The following is a 24,621-nucleotide window of genomic DNA, read 5'->3' as shown; positions in this document are numbered from 1 at the left end:
GAGAGACATAAATAACCTTGTGACAGACTTTAAAAGGTATACTCAACTGTTAATGCCTACAAATGATCTGTCACATTGTCAAGCCATGGATATTCCTTCTGACTTGAAGGAAGAGACTGTTTTTAAATGCCACCGCATGTAATTGTGCAACAGCCAACAAGAGACGCACACACACACACACACAGCAGAGATGCGAGGCACTGAAGGAGAAATGCCTCTTGTGTTTTTTGCAACCCTTTGCTCTCTAGTAGTGATTTATGATTAGTTATGATTCCTGCATAAGGAACAACATAGTGTTTCAGAGACCGTGAGAGAGGGCAAGCGCCAAGCGGCTGCGCTCATCTCAATCTTTTTCCATGTTATCAAGACCCCTCGTCTGTACGCAGCCAGTATTGTTATTCTCATACTAGCTTACTGGAAAATGGGCTTGCTCCTTAAATGGGCAGTGTGGGAGCATTTTGGATATAAAAAATAATTACATGGGAGTTGTTGAAGACCAAGATCCAATTTGCAACATGCAAAGTGAAAAGAGACCATAAAGGGTCTAACAAGTTGTGCATCTTCATCTTCATGATCACCATCCATCCCACTAAGATGGCCCAAAACAGTTAAACAGCAGAACAGTTGGCACCTGGAGCAGTTCACAGCAGAGCAGTCCTCTGTGCAGAGTGTACTTTCGCTTTCATTCAGGATGATTTTCTGGGGTTACTAACGATGCATCGAAATTAGGGATGTTCGATATTGGCTTTTTTACCTATACCGATATTGTCCAACTCTTAATTTCCGATACCGATATCAACCGATACCGATATATGCAGGGTCCCCCCCCCCCCAAAAAACGGAATAATTTCAGGTAATTAACATTACATATCTGTTGTTGTGGAATTAACACAACATTATGCATACTTTTGACAATAAATAAAATCAGAATTTGTTCTTACTTGCTTGCCTGGGTAAATAAAGGTTAAATAAATGTAAAAAAATAAATGTAATCGATTATAATGTGACGATTCAGCTGCATCGATTTTAAAATGTTAGAATAGATTATAATCGAAATTAATCTGAGAAAATTATTTTCTTTTTCTTGTGTATTTTTTTTTGTGTGTGTATTGTTTTTATTGGCCTATAGTCCATTCATGCTTAGTGAATCAGTTCCCCCAGCCACATTTGTGTATAAAAATTTTTTGGGGGAATTAACTGATGAGAATGTATCAAATCGAATCGTGGTCAAATGAAGAGATTTCATGATTAATTGAATTGTTGCCTGAAGAATCGTAATCGAATTTAATCGTTGTGAGGTCGCATCGTTACACCCCTAGTTACTTACTACCAGCCCCAAGTGAACGGGACAGGCTGAGACTCACTCTCTCACATGTTCTCTTTCAGAACCGAGAGCACTACAATAGAATAAAGCTCATTTGGATGTAAAAAATTTAAAAATATCCTCCTCGCTTTGTCTATCTAAGAGCTCCACAAACATTTTATTGGCCAAGAAAAGTCTTCCATTCATTTTATATGGAGTCAATTCATGAAATGGGTGGAATTCCCCTTGAACCAGGTTAAGCAGGTTAAAACGAACGCTGAGAGTTATATATACGGCCTAGGTGTGATATGGACTTGTGCCACCGTTTAGCTTTCCGCTCTCCTCTTGTGTTTGGTCCTGGGCAACAAGGAGAGAGGATTATGGACCATGAAACGGAATGGGTCAGAGGTCATCAGCCCAGGAAGTTAGAGGGGTTTGGGGCGGGATGGTGCAGGGGAGCTTTGTCATGTTTTTTTTCCATCTTTTTCCCCCTCCTCCCATCCAGTGCGCTCTCTCCTGCGCTCTCTCTCCTTTCTGTATATCTCTCTCTCTTTCTTTGTCTATCTCTATCTCTTTGTTTCTGTTGATCTCTCTCTCTCGCTCTCCGCTTGGATAAAAAAGGCAGTGAGAAGTCTGAAGATAAACATCCGGTGGAGAGTCTCATGTGACTGCCAGAAGAGAGGGAGAGAGAGATAGAGAGACACACACACACACACAGAAAGAGAGGGAGACACAGAGAGGGAGAGAGAGATGGAGAAACTGAGAGAGAGAGAGAGAGACACATGGACAGAGGGAGAAAGAGAAGGAAGGGAAACGGAGTGCAACTGTGTGTGTGTGTGTGTGTGTGTGTGTGTGTGTGTGTGTGTGTGTGTGTGTGTGTGTGTGTGTGTGTGTGTGTGTGTGTGTGTGTGTGTGTGTGTGTGTGTGTGTGTGTGTGTGTGTGTGTGTGTGTGTGTGTGTGTGTGTGTGTGTGTGTGTGTGTGTGTGTGTGTGTGTGTGTGTGTGTGTGTGTGTGTGTGTAATGTGAGAGAAGCGTGAGAGAGCGGCGCTGTGCCAGAGGCGTTGCCGAGTGCAGTCTGGATCCAGGCAGGATGCCTCTGGCTCACGGCTGGCCGCCTTCCGCTCTGCTGACGTGTGTGTGTGTGTGTATGTGCTCTCGCCTTTGGGAGATGGCCAGTTTGCTGGCCTCAGTGCTAGGTTTGACTTGACGAGGTGTGTGTGTGTGTGCGTCTGTGCGTGCGTCTCTCACAGCATTGGAGAAAGGCCAGCGTTCTAGCAGAGGTTGGCTGTGAAATACAGCTACCTGACCTGGCTAGTGGCTACTAGTTTCACTTTCACCCCTGTGGAATTACAAAAATTCAACCCAAAGCCTATTACTAACACATTCACTTCCTAGTAGGGATGTCCTCATGATCAAGCCTTTTAACCCCCGATCCTGATCATTTAATATTGAGTATCCATTGATACCAAGTCGCCATCCAATATTGCAATAATGCATTTTCCTAGATAACACATGTACATTGCACTCACATCTTTCACTTGATGGTTTTAATTAATTTAGAATTTGACCGGGCTTAATGAAACAGATACAGATCAGTAAATCATTACCGATCATTAGGGTTGGGTACCGTTCACATATAATTTTTTCTCTTTCACTTTTTCTGTATTTTTTGCTCCCATCCCAATTTTGTCGTTATGCCAATTCCCTTCCTAGTCGTTGCACGCATTGTCCCACTGTCGGCCTAGGGAGGGTGTGGAACTACCACATGCCTCCTCCGATACATGTGGAGTCAGCCATCCGCTTCTTTTCACCCGACAGCGAGGATTCTCACTGGGGGAATGTAACGCGTGCGGAGGTTCACGTTATTTCCCCCCGATCCCCTCCCTGCTGAACAGGCGCCCCGACTGACCAGTAGGAACCGCAGTTTACAAGGACCAGCACACATACCCCGCCGGCTTCCCACCCGCTAACACTGCCAATTGTGTTAGTAGGGACGACTGACCAAGCCGGAGCTACCGCTGACGGCTGGATTCGATCCCAGAGTCTCTGCGGTGGTAGGCGAGTGCATTCTCCACTGCGCTACCCAGCCGTCCCACATTTGAACTGATATCGCTACCTGATAATGATCTGCGCACACACACACACACACACACACACACACACACACACACACACACACACACACACACACACGCACACACGCACACACACACAGAAAGGGAGAATGGCTTATAGCAGACATAATGATTTTAGAATATTTCAACCAATGAATTTAAATGTTTATTATCATCAACTATCCAGTTTGTTTTTATAGTGTAACGTTTGGCTACTTAAGATCATTGAACGTAGAGAGAGAGACTGGCTCAGCTAGAGCCATATGAAATCCGTTTGATTTTTTTCCAAATTCCATTAGATTTTTTTCAAAATTCAGTTTTTTCCGTTAATATTTCAGAATTCTGTATTTTGCTTTGTACGCTCATTTTACCATCAGAAATAGTGTCTAATAAGTGGGAATGAATAAATGTCCACAATTTAATAAGATATAACAGTCCATTTAATAGGGCTGTCTTAAATACTTTGAAGCTTCGAAGCTTCGTTCGATGGGCATGGGATTCGAATATGAAAATTAAATTCGATTATTTAAAAAAAAAAAAAAAAAATTATATATATTTTTGCTAAATCAACTCTGCCTCTCTTTGTTAACTACAACAAGCAATGCTGTTTGTTATTTAAGATGAGGTCGGACTCGGCACCAACAGATTTGTGTTCATTGTGCTGCTTTTATAAAGCCTCAAATGACGGCTTACAATATTTCATGAAAGCAAAGTGTTTTGTTTGTCTAAGATTTAAAAAGGTTTAAACTTTACAGCACTGACAAAGTTGAACAAAGTGCTGTACAAGTCCCACAACATAAAAAAAAAAGTGGAAAAAAAAATAAACGTTATTTAATTTTTTTATAGGTGATTCCATTTTTATTGCTCAATTCCGCGATTCCGTCCGCGATTCTGTGATCGCGGATTCCATATGGCTCTAGGCTCAGCCCCTCCCTTTTCTCACGATTGGAACTCCACGAAAACTAAACTGATTTCTCGCTGTGCCTGTGAGTGTTTCCAGGGTTAGCTTAGCTTAGTTAGCAGCTAACTTTAGTTAAGGTTTTTACCGCGACATGGGCATACAGGAATGGCGAGAATGCTTGCAGAGTTTTCACTGCACATAGAAACAGTGCGACTCGCGAGAGGAGTTGTCACAGGGCTGTCGAACACAGGTCTGAAGAGCTATATGTCATCATAGCTTCTAAAATGTAAGGTCTGCGCTGGTCTGTGTCTATTATGAAATGACAATTGAGCGTAATTGAAGGTCCACCCTGGTCTGTGTCCATTATGAAATGACAATTGCGCGTCATTGGAATTCAGAGCGGGTCTTAGGTACCGAAATGTGGCACAGATTGATCTAATGTTCACATTTGAACCGGTACCGGTACCTTTTGAATCGATACCGGTACCCAACGGTACCTTTTGTCTGTACTTTAGTCTCTAAAAATGTAATCTACCTACCTCAGTTGAACATTTTTAAATAAATCCAAACTTCAAATTATTTATTATCATTATTTCTTTAGAACAATTTGTTAATAAATATATAATATTGCAGTGAGCGTTGTCTGCATCTAGCTTTGTAAAGTGTAACAACACTTGCAACCGTTTTTGGCTTGCCATTCCCCCGACTGCTTTGTTGTTGAATCAAGTCAAATCCTATGTAAGCGTGTATTGTGCGTGTGAACGTTGACGTGAACGTGCGGCACACTTCATAGGTTTCGTTTCGCGGTAAACTAAACGTTGACCGTCGACGTCATCGGACTTCGACATTGGTCGGATATATTTTTATTTACAGTACCGAAATGTGGCACCGGCGGATCTCACGTGAATCGGTACTCGTGATTCGGTCGGCACCCTTAAAAGTACCGGATTTGGTACCCATCCCTACTTCCTAAGTGTCAAAATAACTGTAGAATAGAGTAGTAGAGCGACAGTCATACAGACAGACAGACAGTCATAGAGGGGATTCCTTCAACATATAAAAAAAGCATAGGAAAGAGCATCAGCCCAACATTGCTGTTCAATACTAACTCCACGATTCCAACTTTTAAAGCATTGTTTCCATACAGTGTGTGGCCCCCAGAGTGCACACATATAGTCCCACATCTTACTTCCTCCACCAAAGAATTATAAATAAAAAAGAATAGACATTAAAGGGGAACTATTTTACTATTTCTTTCACTATTTGGGCACTTTTACACAATTCCTGTGAGTCTATGGAACACCTCTGTAATTTTATTTTATTTTTTATTCATTGTTTTGTATTTCTAATCAAGTACTCAAAAACAGCATTTTTCTACCTCAAGATCTTAAGCCGTTTTGAGGCTGGGCTCCAACCACTGTGTGGCCTGGTGTCAACTGCCACATCAACTGCCACATTATTATGCAGCTGAGAAATCTCTGACATCACAGATATGCACATTTTCAGATGACTCAGTTCAGTGAGGGTGAATATTGTGAGAGGAGAATTGGAAGAATGCGCCAATATGAGAATTAGAGACATAGATCATATTAATATAAGTTCACATAGCTAGGAAACAATGCTAAACACTCAAAAAGGCCATTTATAAGATAGTTCCCCTTTAACTAATTATATTTTATATACATATCCCCCCTCACAGACACACACACACACACATACACAAACATCAAGCATCAAGCTTAGCTGGCTGACAAATGTGTGCACGTTGTGTACACAAGCAAGCAAAAACGTATGCTGGCCCACACACACATAGTCATGCTGACACACAAACAAAGTCACGCTGGCATACACAGTCATGCTGAACCCCCACCACACACCCACACACACACACACACACACACACACACACACACACACACACACACACACAGAGTAAAAAACCGACAACAGTGTGATGACCTTGGCTTTTAACTGGACTCTAGTGAATCCACCTGTTAAAAAGACGAGTCATGAAACCGTAGCCCTGCCATTTTGAAGCCACGCAGTGGACCTCGGCATACAGGCGTCATTAACTCCCCATCTCATTTTTACAGCTATATATAGGCCACTCCCACTGTGTGTGTGTGTGTGTGTGTCAGGAGGGGCATACTGTGGGCTGTTGATGATGTCACCCCTCAAGGGTTCTCTGCCCCCACTCTGTCATTCCGGTTTGTGTGGCGGGAGGATGACTCAGCACTTTTCAGGCCCCCTCCTGTGGTAAGGATACAGACATACAGACATGTGAAAAATTAAAGGGAAAACCAACGAGTGTCTTAGTAAGCTGTTGTTGAGCCACCAGGACAGCTTCAATGCACCTTGGCATATATTCTACAAGTCTCTGGAACTCTACTGGAGGGGTGTAATGGCAGTTAGGTTGAGATCTGGTGACTGTGAAGGCCATAGCATATGATTCACATCATTTTCATACTATATTTCAGGAAATGTTCTTTGTGACCGAAGCTCTTGCTATCTGTGCCCCCATAATCAACCCTCTTTTAACCGGTTAACCTGCGCCCCCAAAATTGGCCGTTTTAGTTTGAGGACTGCATACTTTTTTTGCAAACCAAAACAACATTATACTTATAGCACATGCATGAGCCTGGTCTCTTTTGAAAGATGACATTCTGAAGTTTCTGATTCCAAGAAAATTAACTTTTAGTGCTAATGAAATAGAGTAACATAGGTCTGAACTTGAGTTGTAGAAAAACTTGTTAAAGTTTTTCTGTAGTAGTTAGCAGTCCAGAGGTAGTATTTCCCCAGAAGGTGGTATGGCTTACAAATCCATACGGACCCATAGCCTGAAGCCTTATGTAGTAAGGATAAAGATCCATTCAGAAATGAGTGATTAGGAGTGATTTTGGTAAACTGTGTACAAAAGAAAAACTCAGTTTTCTCATAGACTTCAATTCATTTGGCTGTTTTTCTCTTCCTGTTTTCGCTCGTTATTTTTTTTATTCATACATCCCCACGTTGGGGTATCAATGGAAAGCCACACTCATTGGCTACAACCCTCCACAATCATTTTCGAGATCGCCAAATGATTGACGGAACTAGAGAGAGTCGGGAGTGGTATTTTGCGCATTACCGTGTACTTTGCACAAGCCTCAAATACCGCTGAATGGATTTTGTCGGATTTTGTTGCTATCGACAGGCAACAAATAAGCCTTCAATTCGATATATATATATTGTACAGAATATGCACACCCGAGCCACTAGAGGTCGCCAAAGTGCCGCTGGGCAAATTGTCCTCAAAAGGGCCCACATGTGGGCCCTTGCAGCTTAAAGGAAAACTCCAACAGTTTGGGAAATTAGCTTATTTAACATCTTCCCTGGAGTTAGACAAGAAGATACATACCTTTTTTGTCTCTGTGCGTGCATTTAGCTTTGGGAACAGTCGCTCCGTTGGCATAGCTTAGCTTCATCACTGGAAGTGAGGCAGATCCGGAGCCTGACGTTCCCTTACAGTGTATAGTTTGATTGATTGATTGAAACGTTTATTAACAGATTGCAGAATACACTCCAAATACAACTCCAAAACGTGCATGTAAACATGTTGTGACCTGTGTATTCACCACGTGGAGAAATAAAAAATAATTGAATTAGACAATTACGTTTTATAAGCAAATATACTCAGAACTATTTTTTTGACCAACCACTCCTCTCTGAGCGCAGCCAGTGATTTCAACGTGTCGTCGTGATTGTTGACATTCTCATTCATTCAAAGGATCTGAACCGATTGAAGTTTATGGATACCATGACTTAAAATCCTCTTACCTTGACGATTAAAAGCCTCCCCAATTTAGAAAACAGTAATCCAATGGCTGGTATTGTTATACCGGACGCTCTGAGCTAACCGGAGCTAGTTAGTTTAGGTTTGTGTTAACGTTAGATAATGTACAAAATAAACGTTTTCCGCTGCTATAAACGTCGCACTTTTATTTTGAAAACCCCAGAAAGGAAGTCATTATATATGCTTTACCATCCTGATCTGTGTTAACTCCGGTTAGCTCAGAGCGTCCGGTATAACAATACCAGCCATTGGATTACTGTTTTCTAAATTGGGGAGGCTTTTAATCGTCAAGGTAAGAGGATTTTAAGTCACGGTATCCATAAACTTCAATCGGTTCGGATCCTTTGAATGAATGAGAATGTCAACAATTACGACGACACGTTGAAATCACTGACTGCGCTCTGAGAGGAGTCGTTAGGCAAAAAATTGTTCTGAGTATATTTGCTTATAAAACGTAATTGTCTAATTCAATTATTTTTTATTTCTCCACGTGGTAAATACACAGGTCACAACATGTTTACATGAACGTTTTGGAGTTGTATTTGGAGTGTATTCTGCAATCTGTTAATAAACTTTTCTAAAACTTTGACCAGTCAGCTGGTTCTTTTCGCGTTTATCGCTTTTTCTGGTCAAGTATGACCGACAGAATCAGGTTGAATGGGGGTATAGATGGGGAGAAAGACACTCTGAGAAAGTATGGCTTGTCCGGGAGTCGAACTCGCTACCCCAGATCCGTGACGCGCACGGTTGTCCCCGACGCCGAAATAGCGTTCGAGGTACGCGGTGAGCTACTGGAGCTCCCTGTTAATAAACTTTTCAATCAATCAAACTATACACTGTAAGGGAACGTCAGGCTCCGGCCCCGCCTCACTTCCAGTAATGAAGCTAAGCTATGCTAACGGAGCGACTGTTCCCTAAGCTAAATGCACGCACAGAGACAAAAAATTTATGTATCTTCTTGTCTAACTCCAGGGAAGATGTTAAATAAGCTAATTTCCCAAAATGTTGGAGTTTTCCTTTAAGAGACCCTTAGATATTTTCCTCTTGTCACCTTGATCCAAAATCAATGTCACTGGGCCTGTTCTGCATCTTCATACATGCCAGAGCAGATCTTAATTACTTAATGCTATCAAGCAGTACACCTGTATGGAAGCCTCTGCATTTGTTATGTTTCTCCACTAATTTATTCAGGGTTTTCCTTTATTTTGTCATCCGTCTGTACCTGTGCATGTGGGACCTCCGACGTGAGTCACAGTATGCATAGTATTGTCATCATGATGTCCTGCTTGCTGGTTACAATCACCTGTTGTTTGTGATAGATTACTATGAATACTGTAGACATAATGAGAAAGCCAAAACTTTGCCAACATTTTGAGCATTATTTAGCCCCCTTCCCGACAAGCTAGCACGACAGGATTGGTACAAATGGATAGGTTTGGTTGTGTGGGTTCACTGGGTTGTTCATATGACACCACGACCTTCGCGCTCTAAAGACCGTAATGTCGGCCGACTCGGCCCAGCAGATCACAGAGGGCCCTTTGCCCCAGTATGCGGTAGTTCAGACACTGGTTTCCGCTCCACTCTGGCTGGCCTTGATCTGAACTCATCTAACCCAGGCCAGTTACATGATACTGGGGCACTGGGCCAGACTCTCCAAGATTTTCCCAGGTAGTCTCGCTGGGACTCTAACCAACAACCTTTTATTTAGTTCACAAGGCTTTTCCACCCCCCAGGCTAGTGCTACTGTTGTTGACCCATTTCACATCGCACATAGCCCGAGCCACTTTGTCCTCGTTTGGTCCACTTCCAGTCATGGCATCCTGTATATTTGGAGCCAGTTTGCCTCTTTTGGTCTTTGGCTAGCCAATGCTGTGAAGCAGAGGCATTGTGCCAGGTTAGCCTAGCCGACACAAAGCTTTGTTTTCCCCCTATGGATTCCCCTCTGTAGACACCAAGTTGGGGGGGGGGGGGGGGGGGGGGGACTGTGATGTTTGGTAAATTAGGGAAAGTGTCTTGTGAGATTTAGGTAAAACAAGGGATTATCAAACAGACATGTGGATTTGTGTGTGAGAGAGAGAGAGGTTGCATAACATCTTTCTCTTTCTCTCGGTCTCTCCCCAGCTCTCAGCACTTGTGTGTGTACATGTCAATTTTGTAGACTTTACCCCTCTACCATTTGAGTCTTGCCTCAGTCCCGTTTTTTGTTTTCTCTCTGTCTCTCTAGCTTCTTGTTTGGGACTGTGCCTGGCACTCAACAATCTACAGCCCGACCCCTACTCATTCTCAGATTCTGATTTTAGAAAACGTTAGTATCTCACCGCGATTTGATTCAATTCTGATTCTCGATTCATCATCGATTCTAGATTGCGGTTTTGAATGACCACCAGTACTTTTCCCATTCGACTGCAGCACACAGTTTGAGTCTCAAAGGAAAGAAATGCACACGGTCAAATGTAAACCTTGCCGCCTACCGTCTCGAATGCGCTGTTCCATAATGTACTCATGTGGGTCTTCAGCTTGTGGGGTGGCAGCTCCAGTAGCTTCCGTTTCTGCTCAAGGGCATGATTTGTGATGTGGCTGCGGTGGAGGAATCCAGTGGTTTCCTGATCTACTCCAGCAGGCGTAAGTTACATAGAGGGCAGCTCGCTGTGAGGCTGGAGGTTCTTCTTATACTTCCATGGGTGAGAAAGTTGCCCAGCTACGTAGCAGCTAACGATGCCGCATGCCAGTCATGTGCGATGGTCTGAAACGACATCTCATTCACATTAATTTACAAATGACTGAGTAGCTTAATTGTATTGAAAGCCTTCATTATCAACAACGATGTATTCTAGGGGCGCATTATGTTTTTAAATGAAATAGGCGTTTGAGTTATTTTCTTCACCCGTTGGCTTGGAAGTTCAGAAAAGTGGTACATGGCACGTTTGTTGATCGGAATATTTGCTACTTGCTCCACTTCCTTCATCTCTGGATGATGGCATTAAGCGTAACATGCGAGTCCTCATGTGTTGTGTTCCTGAAAAGTTTCACCATCGTTTTCAAGCTCCTTCTTCCCCGGGACATTATAAAATCCTAAATGTGTCCTTCAGTGAACCCTTGCCTTCATCAAGGGAACAGCCTGTGTTCCGCAACAACAATGTTGGAAGGGGATTGGGAATTGGCATAACGACTAACATTGGGATGGGAGAAAAACTGAGGAAAAAGGAGGGGGAAAAAGATTTTTAAAAATGGCATGTCGTATAATACTAGTCTATGAACGCTATGCAAAGTGGGCAACATGTTGTTGCCACAATTTGGAAATGCACAAACACAAACCACTGTTTGGTTGTTTTATTCTATACCGCTAAGTTAGCTGTTTAACAAACCTTCTAACCGTAACAGTTGTTGATTTCCTGCAACAATTCATCTTTCAGTACGAGATTTCTGTTTCAGTGGCAAAATAATTGGTACTAGTAACTAATTTTCTTTTATAAAATCAAGAGCCCTCAAAAAAAACACTTGTTCAGTTGAAACTGTGGGTACTGGAGTAATAAGTCACTCACGCCCCTCCCTCCCTCGATGGCATTATCCCGCTTTCACCTTAACTTCCATTATATTATATCGATACAACACACAAAAAGCCGTTCCTAGTTGCTAAAAACCGCCAGCGAGCGTGCTGCTTTAGCTAACCTAAATTAGTCTGCGTGATGCCCGCCTGTGCCATCTGGACATTGTGGATGTGTGGCATGTGGCATGATTGATCATAGCGGCATCAAAGAAGCAGCGTGATGTTTCCTACCTCATTATGGCTCTTCACAGAGCACTGTGGTCAGGGCTATGGAGGGCTAAATTCCTGAAACATTCATTTTGGGATTAATGAAAGCGTTGAATGATAACCGATGCAATGTAGAGATGATATCCTGCCTGCATGAGTAGCAGCTATCAGCGTTAGCTGCCTCGTCAGTTTGTAGGCCTGCTAGCATTAGCACCTATCAGCGTTAGCTGCCTCGTCAGTTTGTAGGCTGGCTAGCATTAAGCAGCTATCGGCGTCAGCTGTCTCGTCAGTTTGTAGGCCTGTTAGCATAAGCTACCAAGTGTAACCACATACTTTCACCTTGATGCCACTGATTGCCATCGCCTACAAATAGTTGCTCCGTCCTGATGGTTTCATGCTTTGAGATTGTTCATGGTATTTAATGACCGTAGTAGGATGTGTTGTAAACGTTCCTAGCTTTTACAGTAGAGATTTGTTTGTTTTCAGATTGTCACATTCACACTTCAAACTACGTAATTTCTGAGAGTGTAGTCTTTACTGTGAGTTGAATTAGAGGTCAAACATCATATCCTGTGGGTGGGTTCTAAGGGGTAGAGAAGTGTTAATATCCATCTCTCGCCCTCTAAACCTAAATCTGCAACTGCTAGAGTGCTCCCATTTCTGTCTCAGGTCGTCTTTTTCTGTAGATGTTAGAGAGACGGACTCGGTTCATCTCAATTTATTTTCTTTCCCCTAAGGGTGAAATAATACAACAGGATTTTCTGTCTGACTCGCAAGCTTTGACATCAGCATCTGACCTCTTCACATTCACTGATGCCATAAAACAGAACTCTCTGCTCACTGGGGAAATGATTCTTGTGTGCTGTGAAGTGAAAACCTCTCAACAACACAGAATTGGGTTTCAGCGCTGTGTTTCAACTTGAAAGGCACACAGGAAAATAAGTGTGGAAATATGTCTTGACATTTTATGTTGTCCTTTTGATGCATTGCTATGCAATATTTTGTAGAATAATCCTAAACAGGAAGCATGTCTCAGCTGTCTCAGAGATGTCTTCTCACGTATGGTAGGATAGGGTGACTGTAATTATTGATATGATACTGGTATTAGATATTGTACCTATAACAGGCTTTACATTTCCCCCCAAATACTAAAATCGGATACATGAGTCATGTGGATGCAATGTGCAGAGACTAAAATGGTAACGGTCATAGACTAGAACAGACATTCTCAAAGTGTGGTCCGCGGGCCTCAGAAACCTTTCTGGCAGCTCACGATGAGTTGTTTATGCATGTGTTCTATTTGGTCTGGTTTCAATACAGTTTTAACCCCTTAAGCATACCCCACATTTAGCATAAAACGCCTGACGATTGCATACCCAAAGTCATTTGCGATTTATTATACTTTATAATTATAGCACATGCATGAGTCTGGTTTCTTTTGAAATGTAACATTCTGAAGTTTCTTACACAGTAAAGAGTTTGAGTGCTAATGTAATAGAGAAACAGAGGTTTGAACACTTAAACAGAGGTTTAAATATTTGCTCCTTACTTTTGTGTTGATTTGTTGCCACTTGCCAGATACCTGTTTTTGGGTTCCATAGCCTGAAATCTTATAGTCATACAGGTCCAACGTTTATAAAAATCGGACGAAAAATGTATGTTTTACAAAGGTTTTTGTAATGTGTGTACTGCAATAATTCAGCGTGATTATCCAAAATGATCCGCTTCATCCAGACGTGCGAGTCAAAACAAAGAGCTTGTTGGTCTTCTTCTGCCCCTTTCTCCATGCAATCAGCGCTCGTCTGGGATCACTTTCGGAGCAGACGCTCCTTGGCTACAACGGTGGTCAATAATTTTCGCCATCAGCGGTGACTGGTCAGTTCAGGACCGTTCACAACCCGACGTGGTCACGCTTTGTCAAATGACGCTCGTAGGATATTTCGTCTTGTAACTCGTGACTGAAAGCAATAGGTCGAGAGTGGTGTCGATCGAATGGCGGGAAGTTTAACTTTCCAACAATGTATTGAATGATCGGGAGAAACGCAGCTCAAAGCTGGCAGTCGAGCGCGAAGTTCGTGTGAGTGCAAAACCTCTCACCGGTGGGACGCCAAACGTTATACCAACCTACAACATTGCACAGTACTTTGCTTTTAAGAAGGTAAAACTGCAACCCCTGGGCTAAGCTGTCAAGTTCGGAATGACGGCTTGTTGAAAGCTTGCTAGGCTACTGATTGCATGGCAACTAGGCATCTTGTGAGTTGCGTATGACTAGCAAGATGCCTATTTTCATCATTGCAGGTTTGTTAGGTTGTTGGGGTATGTTCTAGGGTTTGGTACCGTTCACATTTGAACCCATACCAGTACCTGGGAATCGATACCGGTACATGTTTCCATACTTTACTCTCTTTGTAACAACAAACATTTTATTTCAGTTGTAAAACTAAATTAAGTCTAAACTTCTCAATTTCAATATTGTTATCACACCACACAACACACCACACAAACTAAAACCCCTCCCTACCTCCCTCTCCCAAACCGGTACATCCAGTACATTTATTATGTATTATCATTTTTTATGTTTAAATATCAACAGTATCTGGCCATCCTCAGTAAATACTATCAAACTCTTCTGACCTAATCTGGTCTTTCCAAAGATCAAAGATATGGGACACACACGCATACACACAGAAAGGGAGAATGGTTTATAGCTTAGCAGAATATTTCAGCTAATGAAGTTAAATGTTTATTATCATCAACTATCCAGTTCATTTTCATAGTGTAACGTTTGGCTACTTAAAATCATTGAAGGTTGCTTAATGACTGATTTTTACTTAAATCTTAATGTCTGACTATCGGCAAATTGCCAGTTGACTATCGGCAAATTTTGGCCAAACAAAGTCGAATATACAAATCCTTAGTTGGGGACAGGCCTAATTGGCACTGAACATTGAACTGCACTGGCACTGCTTGCAGATGTACTGTTATTAAAGTTAAAAACATTATTTTGTATATATTTTTTGTTAAATTCAAAGGAAAAAATATTAAATAAGAGAAATCCGAAAACGGGAAAATTAGAAACCAAGAAATCCGAAAACAGGAAAATTCATATCCGAAAACAGGAAAAGATAAAAATGGATTTCATAGGGCCCTAGTCTTAATCTTCCTGGGTGGGCCACCCATGTAGAGCCTATATATGGGAAATGCTGAGATGATTCCTCTGAAGACCTAGTGAGTGTATAGTGGGTGTGTTGGACAATTCTGCCTCGTGTCAAGATTTGGAACGGCCTTGCTGCTGAAGTGACTACGAGAGGAAATATTAGGGTTGTGGCTTCAAGCACTTGCACTGCAATAACAAAACCATCCATGACTGCTTTGGGCTGCATATTGTTCACTATATAAACAACCCCAAGTCTTTGCTTATGGTTTTTGCCCAGTCTGACTGCGTGCATGGAGAGGTTGTTTTAGGGTAAACACTTCGGGGGCCTCCTCTCTCCTTGCACTGGTAACAGACCGGGATGATACGGACTAGCCCTTTTAACTTAAATGCATTGACATACGCACTGTGCAATGCTTGAAGATGGTCGCTGTTTTATCCATCACTATCATAGACTAAACTAAAATCTGTAACGCTCACGGCAGACTTAAATGAGGCTGGAGAAAATTCCATGATGCCTGTCTTGTCCACTTACTGGTAATTGCCATTTTCCAGACAAACTGTTTAACTGACTGACAGCTGCACTCGCCACATCGCTAGTGTGTGTGTGTGTGTGGGTGGGGGGGGGGGGGTAATGGTTTACATGAACAACTCCAATCCTATCTCCCAGGCATAATGATTGCAACTCAGATGGTAGCGACGTTAGCACTTGAGTACAAAAAGTGCTCGCCTCTTTATTATAATAGCAGTACTGGTAACAAACGATAATCCTTAGAGGATAGTTTGCAGAGCAAGATTGTGACAAATGTCAATCTAGAGTGACATAAAAGTAGCATGAAAGTCGCTTGACTGTTCAGACTGAGGTCACATTGCAAACAATCTGAACTGTATCTGATTTACGACCACATATGAAAGTGGCCCAAATCAGAATTGAAACGATCAGATTTGATGGGATTTGTCACTGTAAAAAAAAATATATATACCGTACTTTTCGCACTATAAGCCGCACCTGACTATAAGCCGCAGCAGCTAAATTGAATGATGTGTACATATATAAGCCGCACTGGACTATAAGCCGCAGGTGTTTTAATGTTTAATTACCATATGTAAGGGTTCGTGCACAGAGGGGATTGTCGGGAAAGAGATGGCTGTTTGAGGAAGCTCCCATTTATTAACATTTCAACAAACAAGTTGCATATTTGCATAACAAGTGTTACCATTTAGTGCAATAGTATACTAAAAAAAAGCAATATTTCGATTTAAAAATTTTCGGGTTTGGTCCACATATAAGCCGCACCGTTATATAAGCCGCAGGGTCGAAAAATGGGGGAAAAAGCCGCGGCTTATAGTCCGAAAAGTACGGTATATATACAGATCTGAGTCACATATCGGCTAAATAAATCTGATTTGAGCCACTTTTGCCTGCAGTGTCAGGGCTTGACATTAACTTTTTGGCTCAGATATTTTACTTGTCCGAAAGCTAAACTTACTTGTCCGAAATGTACTTGTGAAAATAAAGGCCTATTAAATAAAACACAATTATTATGATTTTGTGCTCATAAAGTGCTCCCTTGACTGAGAGAATGGCCAGTATCGCGGGAACTTTTATTAAACATTCTGATATTTTCGCGGGTCTCGTGCCACTGTCAACTACTAAGCGAGCACTCAGAAGACGCTCACCGTTTGTCCGGGACGCCTGAATACTTTAGACAACAAATGATTGTTTCCGCGTCTCTGATTGGCCAGGTCATTTCTGGTCATGTGACATCGTGGGACCGCAAGTTTCTACACTGGTTAAGCTTAGGCGCTCTTTCGAAGTTGGTTAAGGTTAGAGTTTGTCTTAGAGCATGGCGATAGAACGCCAGGTAGTTTGCAGGCTGTTAGACCCGGAAATCGGCGCAGAACTTACTGTCACATGACATGGCCAATCGGAGCGCAAAACTCGAACGCGGAAACAAACATTTGTTGTCGAAAGTATTCACGCGTCCGGGACAAGTAATATAGACGTACAGTGATTGAGAGTTTCCAGTGTGACACTGTGAGACAGGCACTTTCTGATCAGATGGAATAATGTTACTATTTGTTTGGAGAAATAAATAAAATTGTATTATGCTTGTCCGACAATCTTTTTTTACTTGTCCCGGACAATAGGACAAGCCTTAATGTCAAGCCCTGAGTGTGACCGCAGCCTAATGGAGACGATAATCAACAAAAATGATTTGAGGACTGCATACTTTTTTTTCGCAAACCAACCATATGAATGAGTCCGCTCCGCACACTGTCTATTGAGAGATCAACGTTTCCATCATCTGAGGTGTTTTATGAGCTAGTGAAGTTCAGCCATTCAAGCTCCAGCCCTAACGTTGAGTGTATCATTGAAGAAAAGACAAGGGAACAGAACAAAAGGGCTGGTATTCAATGAACAGAGAAATAGCCATAGGTTAGGCTAGGTACATAGTAAAAAATTAGTGAGTTAGGGCTGGGCGATATAACGATAACGATAAATATCGCGATATATTTTAATAATCAATGTCGAATATCGAAATAAAAAAATAAATCGAAAAATCGATTTTTTTTGTGACCTGCAACAGGTCAGTTTTAAAACCAGAGACAGTGGAAAGACTTGTCTTTCTTGCCTGCAACTTAAAGTAATGGCTTTGCTTGTCCAAATGACAATACTGACCAAATTGAGATTTATTTTTCTCTTGTCCATTTATTTAGTTTGCTTTCTAATTTAAAATACAGTTTGAAACCGTCTGTACACAGTAGGCTATGTGTGCTAGCAGAGCTAGACTCCAGTCACGAGTCACGGTGCACATGTGCGGTGGTTTGTCCACCAAAAAAGCGCCAAAAGATCGAAAATAAACTAGCAGAGCCAGAACTGTTCAACTCCCCTGGAGCCACAGCCAGCAGAGAAGCCGGTTTACTTTAGCTTTTAAACCAGCTGCAGCCTTAGAACTGGAGTGTGTGAGGGGATGTAACACTAAAGATGGCGGCAACGACAAAGAATTGCTGCAAAATAAACATACATCTGTTGTTTAAATCTTTTATTTTTTTTTATACTTATAACAATTTCGATAATTATCGATATCGAGAAATATGATAACATTATCATATCGTTATCGCGATATGATTTTTTGCCATATCGCCCAGCCCTAGGTTAGCCGTTAGCTTACCAGAATCTACCAGAATCTACCCACAATGTCTCTGGCCTGTCTGGGCCCTTCTGCAGCCACACGGCCGCGGTCCATACGATTGTAAGTTAAGTTGTTTTTTGTTTTTTTATAGTTGGTTTTTTTAAATACTGGTTTTCGAATCAAACAAAAGTTCACGGGTCACCATGGGTAGCTCCTCGTCTCATCGCCAATCGCTTTCACTTCCTCGCGTTACACTGTATTCGCTCCACCTGTATGTTGTAGGGCTGTCACTTTAACACTTTGAGTGCCAGCAGGGGGCGCACGATTTATCGCTTGAATGCCAGCCTTTTGGGACTGATTTTCCGATAGGAAGCTTCAGGTGCGACCATCAATCCTGCAGGCTTTCTACAACTCCTTTGTGGAATCGATAATGTCCTTTAACATCACATCATGGTTTGGAGTGATGCGTGCCATCAACCGGAAACCTCTCGACAGGGTCGTTAAGATCAGCGGCAAGATAATTGGGAAGGACCAGGAGCCACTCAGCAGCATCCACAAGAAACGGACAGTTAAAAAGGCCTCCCAAATAGTTGTAGATAACACACACACCCTTCACACACACATTACAAACTAATGCCCTCAGGCCGTCGATACAGAGCTTCATCACTGAACAAAAGGGGTTTAGGTAGCCTCGTGCCAACCTCCGTCAGACTGCTGAACACCTAGGTCTGGTGGAGGCCGGACTGCCCCCCCCCCCCCCCAAGGATTTTGGACTACCGGTACTTTAAATAGACTCCCCCTTCCACCTGATGGACATATACTATGTACTTGTACTACTATTACCGGTATTTATTATTTATATACATACAGAACTGCTCCACATGATTTTTTTTTTTTTTTTATCCACTTTTTCTCCCATTTTCTATATTTTCTCTCATCCCAATTTCGCATCATCCAATTCAACCCTCCCCTGTCACGAACGCTGTTTCTTGCCTCCCACAAGCCGGCTGCAATGTGGACTAAGTCATACATAGCACAAGTCCCCTCCGGTACTTGAGGTAACAGCAGTCGCATCTTTTCACCTGCGCAGCTCGATCTCTCAATGGCGAGGAGTAACGCGTGGGAGGCTCACGCTGCCCCCGACACTTCCTGATTCTACTGCGCAGGCGCACCAACCGACCTGTAGGAGTCGCTGTCCACAACGCCCGATCCCCACCCATCAGTTTCCCACCCCCTAATACGGCCAATGTGTATTAGTATGGATGGCCAGCTAAACTGAAAGCAATGTGGAGCGCTGGGCTCGAACAGGCAAGTCCAGCGTCTCCGTCATTCGTGGCGAGCGCCTTGCCCACTACGCCACGTAGCCGCCTGCTCCACATGGTTTTTAATATATCATGCTTTAAGTACTGTAGTTAAGTTAGTTAATGTAGTTGGTGTTTTTATTGTAGTTTAAACAATTTCTTTTTATATATATAGTGGTGAGTGTCTATGTATTGTGACTGTATGTTTGTCTTTCAACCACTGCACAAATGAAGTTCCGAAAGGAAAATAAAGTAATTTGTAGTGAAGAGGACTGAGGGGACAGGATTGAAAGAGGTTAATTGTTTTAGTGAGGAGCACTGAGGGGACAGGGTTGAAAGAGGCTAATAATTTTAGTGAGGAGGACTGAGGGGACAGGGTTGAAAGAGGTTCATAATTTTAGTGAGGAGGACTGAGGGGACTGAGGTTGAAAGAGGTTAATAATAAAACACAGACAGAGATTTTGGAGAGTGAGAAGAGGAGGGAACTGAGGAAGGACAAAGGCCAGGGAGAAGGTAGGAGACAAACATAGGGAGAGAGAGGGAAAGAAAGAACGTTTGGGAGGAGGATGAAAGGAGTGCTGTGCTGTGGCTATAGGCGGGACAGGTAACGCTGGGCAGAATGGCAATAGAGAGCGGGGGATGAAAGGAGGACTGGATCAGAGGGTTAATGAGGAGAGGAAAAGAGGGAGGGGATGAAAGGAGCTCAGGAGAGCAGGGGAGCTCCCCTGCTAATATTTAGGCTGACTGGAGATCAGTTGGTGGTGAGTCACTCACACACACTCACCAGGATTCTCTACTGAAAGTGCAGTTTTCTGGATCCTGTGGCTTTCTTCCTGCCTGCCCTATAGCTGCCTAGATGTGTGTGTGTGTGTGTGTGTGTGTGTGTGTGTGTGTGTGTGTGTGTGTGTCCATGCACATTCCTCTCTCTATCTCTCTCTCTCGCTCTCTCTCTCTCTACACAGCATTCCCTAATGACATGATTCAATCCGGCTATGAAAGGGGCACTTGTTTCCCCCTGCCTTTCTCGCCCTTAAACACACACACACACACACACACACACACACACACACACACACACACACACACACTCCATCAGTTTGTGAGACCGGGCAACGTTTTGGCTCGGCTCCAAAACGAGGGGAGCTGCTCTTTCCTGCTTGAGAGAGAGAGAATCGGGGAAAAAAGAGGTGTGAACAACCAGTTTCCTCCTCTGAATGACTGTTAGTTTCAGTGAGGCATCAGTGTTGCTAAGCTGAGGTACATTGATTCCCATGCCCAGAGCCAGACGCTACTCGTGCCACTCAGCGGCAGAGGGTCACAAATATTCCAAGAAAAAGAAAAATACCCTGGACTATGTCAAATGTTGGTGTTCCGGTTTTCACACTAAAAGCTAGGGGTGTAACGATGCGACCTCACAACGATTAATTTCGATAAGGATTATTCAGGCAACGATTCAATGCATCATGAAATCTCTTCATTTTACCACGATTCGATTAGATAAATTTTCTTTTTTTTTATCCACTTTTTTTCTCCCCATTTTCAATTTTTCTCCCATCCCAATTTCGTATTTCCAATTTTTCCCTCCCCTGTCTTGAACGTTGCTAGACTATGCCTCCCAATGGTCGGCTGTAGTGAGGATAGAAGCCTTGCATCACGTGTCTCCTCCGGTACACGAGGAGGCAGCCTGTCGCATCTTTTCACCACAGCAGCTCGAACTCTCAGTGGCGAGGAGTAACACGTCGGAGGCTCACGCTGCCCCCGATACTTCCTGTTTCTGCCGCACCGGCGTCACCCAACCGACCTGTAGGAGTCGCTGTCCACAACGTCCAATCCCCACCCACCGGCTTTTCCACCCTCTAATACTGCCAATTGTATTAGTATGACGGCCGGCCAAGCCGGTAGCAACGCCGAGAGCTGGGCTCGATACCAGCATCTCCTGCGTTAGTGGTGAGCGCCTTGCCCACTGCGCCACTCAGCCGCTCGATTTTATACATTTTCTATCGGTTAATTCCCCAAAACATTTTGAATACACAAATGTGGCTGGGGGAACTGATTCACTAAGCATGAATGGAGTATAGGTCAATAAAAACAATACACACAAAAAATAATAATTTGTTTTTGTAATTTCGATTCATTTCGATTATAATCGATTTTAACATTTTCAAATTGATGCAGTTGAATCGTCACATTAGAATCGATGCTTTTCGATTAATCGATGCATCGTTACACCCCTACTAAAACCCAGTGGTACTAGTATTATTGTCTTATTTTTATTTTTAACTCAATATCTTGCTCAGGGACTGCAGTTGAAAATGTGCCTACTAGGGGCGGCTGGGTGGCGCATTGGGCAAGGCGCTCGCCATCAATGCAGGAGATACTGGTATCGAGCCCAGCTCTCGGCTTTGCTTCCGGCTTGGCCCCCAACCAGTGGCGTCGCGTGGGTAAAATAACAGGGGAAGCCAATTTTTTTTTTTTTTATATTTAAGTCAAGCAGTCACCATGTACACTACAGTATGGCTTGGCGGCCAGTCAAACTTTCTTTTTATTTATTTAACAGATTGCAGAATGGGTACAATACAGTACGGCTCAATACACACAATTGTATAAGGGGATGCAGACCAGAGAAAGACGTTTGTCTTGTTTACATCAGGGTCATTAATACTGCTGGAGCATTGGTTCATTTTTGGTCCGATTTTTCCTTGCACGATTTTGCGCGCCGCGTGGGAGCAAATTCGAGACACATATTCGGTTGCAAAAAGGTGTCCCACGGTCTCCTCTATGGCCGTGAATATTTTCACGCGGATCGGAATCACGGCGCGCCCGTGGGACACTTTTCCGTTTCGGCGAGTTTATTCCACTCTTGCGGCTTTCCTTTTCTAAGCATTTTCGGGGCTACATGTGAATGAGTAAAAGTTGCGGGACGCCCAGATGTTTCCACGATAGAAAGCTCGCGTGGATCCCATAATAGGCTCACTTAATACAGCGTTTTTAAAATCACGCGACATTTTCAGGGTCGCGAGCCGACCTTTTCCCCTCGTTTTCGATGATGGAAGTGATTTAGGAAAAGCTTCGGCACGCCGAGAGGTACCCGTGGATTTAATCTCGCGAGGATCGGGGCACTATTCGGCCCGTGGGAGCAGTCACGCGTTAATACAATGTTCAGAGTGCAGAGGGGAGGTGTGCAGAGCAGCGTTTCCGTTAGCCGGTAATTACCGGTATTTGACCGGCAAAATCTGTTGAAGTCCGACATATTTAATCTCTCCGGTCATAATGTCCGGTGAAAATAATTCCCTCTAAGCACAATTTGATTATTTGAATTGTATTCAAATAGGCTAAAATTAAATAGCCTATGCGATGAACGAAACAATCATTACTTGTTTCATCGTTGCTTCACCAAGCAGCCGGTCTAATAATGACGACGCTGTGTCAGCGAGAGCTTGCTGCTAGATTTGCGAAAAGCATGCAGCTGCAGACCCACAGAACCCACCAGCTTTGCTGGCACAGTGCAGTACACAGCTGCTCTGCGGGTCTGCAGCTGGATGCTTCTTGCAAATCTAGCAGCAGCAAGCTCGCGCTGACAACAGCTTTGTCATTATTAGACCGGCTGCTTGGTGAAGCAAGTGCAACGATGAAACAAATGTAATGAATCGTTCATCGCATAGGCTATTTAATTTTAGCCTATTTTAATACAATTCAAATAATCAAATTGTGCTTAGAGGGAATTATTTTCACCGGACATTATGACCAGCACCAAGTCGTTGGGAGGTGGAGATATACATCACGCAAACCCACGATAATGTTGCCGTCTCTCTCTGCCAAATTTCTCAGTTCTTCGCTTGATATAATTAATACAAATGTCCAATATAACGGAATTCGTTAGCTCATAAAAATGTGATTATAACAGACTGCTGTTTATTAATGTCGGGCAGACTGCCCACAGACACCTCAAGTCGGCAGCAGCACGAAGTCTCGAGGGACTTATTTTATTTGGAATATATTAATGACTGTATATACGCAAAAGTAGCCTAGTTTTAAGTTAAAATATTATAAATGCCTTGAGGATGTCATTCTTTATATAGGCCTATCAATTGTTTTTAAGCTCAATAAACTCTGACCGGAATTTATCCCATTTGTCCGGTAGAGTGAAATCTACCGGACACTCAGACCTGCAAAAAAAAATTCTAACGGAAACCCTGGTGCAGAGGGGATTCCACACTCATGATTCTTCTCACAGCCCCGTTTTAAACTTTTAGGGCGTGGCAGTCAGCTCGAATCTGATTGGCTAGGATCGGTTTTGGACTCTACATACATGAATCACATGGTTGAGGCTGGAGAAAGAGACTTACCCCCTGCCTCCTCTCCTCTATAGCTGCAGTGAGCACAGTGAGTCTGACAGTGTGTTAGAGGGAGTGAGAAGGAGAAGAGGGAGACATTTATAAAAAAAAATAATAATAATTATAACACAGATGCACAGATGAAAAAGAATGTAAACTATATTAAAAAAAAATTATATATATATACCGTACTTTTCGCACTATAAGCCGCACCTGACTATAAGCCGCAGCAGCTAAATTGAATCCGCATGTGTTTAAATGTTTAATTACCATATGTAAGGAGTGGAGCCTGTGGCTTAATTTGACTCAACACAGGAAACCTCACCCGGCCCGGACACGGAAAGGATTGATAGATTGATTGCTCTTTCTCGATTCTGTGAGTGGTGGTGCATGGCCGTTCTTATATTGAGCTTTAAGTTCCCACCTCTACAGAGAATGACTCCCATTGGGACACAATACTGTCGGACAAATAACATTAACTCATTTACAAGTTGTATTAAGTTTAGCAAATAAGGGAACAGATAAATAACATTTCAATGCAGTAAAAAAGGCAATATTTCGATTTTCGGGTTTTGTCCACATATAAGCTGCACCGTTATATAAGCCGCAGGGTCGAAAAATGGGGAAAAAAGTTGCGGCTTATAGTCCGAAAGGTACGGTATATATATATATATATTTTCTTTTTCATATTTCATATTTGATATTAATTCATATTTTAATAGGGAGGCCTGGCTTCCGTTGGCTTCCATAAGGATTCGCCACTGCCCCAACTGTTGTTTTTTGCATTAGTAAC

General features: G+C 42.8%; 1 protein-coding gene across 1 annotated transcript in view; it reads left to right on the top strand.

Annotated features, from left to right (window-relative positions):
• zcchc2 (zinc finger, CCHC domain containing 2) overlaps window positions 1-24,621 on the top strand; it is a 107,569-nt gene that overhangs the window by 24,422 nt on the left and 58,526 nt on the right. The gene's annotated exons all lie outside the window — the stretch shown is intronic.

Source organism: Notolepis coatsorum (assembly GCF_963971535.1).
Source record: "Notolepis coatsorum genome assembly, chromosome: 12".
Lineage (NCBI taxonomy): Eukaryota > Metazoa > Chordata > Actinopteri > Aulopiformes > Paralepididae > Notolepis > Notolepis coatsorum.
Note: the sequence above shows the minus strand (reverse complement) of the source record. Positions and strands in the feature narration are given on the sequence as shown.